Source organism: Octodon degus, unplaced genomic scaffold (assembly GCF_000260255.1).
Source record: "Octodon degus isolate 3935 unplaced genomic scaffold, OctDeg1.0 scaffold00373, whole genome shotgun sequence".
NCBI lineage: Eukaryota > Metazoa > Chordata > Mammalia > Rodentia > Octodontidae > Octodon > Octodon degus.
Window position 1 is genome coordinate 465,092 of NW_004524949.1, and position 1,261 is coordinate 466,352.

Below are 1,261 nucleotides of genomic sequence, written 5' to 3' on the forward strand. Positions count from 1 at the left end.
GATTTTGATATCTTGGTGTGTGCTTTCTTTTCTAGTTGGTTTTATATTACAGGAAAAGAGCTATTTATACTGGCTATAATTATCTTGACAAAAAATGGCAGCCTCAGAACTATAACTAATAAAATCTGAATAGGAAATGAACTTAGGCCAAAGGTGTATGCTGTGTTGAAGATACTGCATTTGATAGACAAGTCTAGGGAAGTCAACCGCTAGACATCCATTTTCACATCGTTAGATGACTTGTTCAGGCATGTTTTCTATCACAATGGATAACACATGCCATGCTATTTATAAAGGATTTATTTTTAGCAAAACAAGTATTTTGGTGGGAGAAGAAAGCTCTTGCATTATTTCATAGAAAAGGTATTATGTGGCTGAGCATGTTGACACATGCCTATAATCTCAGCTACTTGGGAGGCTGATTTAGGAGGACAACAAGGCAAGTTCAAGGCCAGCCTGGCTGGGCTGTAGCATTGGAATGCTTCACTGAGAATCTGTTAGGTCCTGGGTTCAATCCCTAGCACTGCTAGGAAAAAAAGAAAAAATTATGTGAAATGTAAAATATTCCTCACATCTCTCAGTACATTAGGGGTAGCCATAGCTCCTGTATGCCAACTGTTTCTTTACCCGGTTACTACAAGATACATCATTTAAGCTGGAATCTGAAAGTAGCATTCCAGGCATTTAGGATTGAGAGAGAACAATAATACAGTATATGTGGATTAAATTTCATCAAGTGTAGTCTGTCTCATGATGACCTCCAACTCTCAACTCAGAATTATTCTTTCAAATAAAAGTTAATATACACACATTTAGAGTCTTAATACATGTTTTGTAACCCCCAGTAGAATGTCAGTTTCCAGAGTAAGGGTTTTGTAGTCTTTAGCTACTACACTCAGCGTCTAGCACTTAATGGGGTTCTGAGTATTTGTTGATAATAACTTGTGAACTTATAAAGGTTAATTTTACTCAGTTCTTACACGTGCAGGTGGCTCCATATAAAGTATTTGTGTTTCTAATGTCGTAATTTATAATGTTTGCCTTTTAAGCTATCTTTTATTTTTTTATTGAACTTAGGACCTTGCGCTTGCCAGGCAAGTGCTTATTCCACTGAGCTATCTCTCTGGCCCCTAAGCTATCTTGAAAATGATGTATTGACTCTAAAAATGGAAACAACTAAGTGCATGCATAGAATTCACCATTTTGCATTTTCCTCATTACATTTGAATGACATTTCGGGCAACATAACCTATTTCACTTC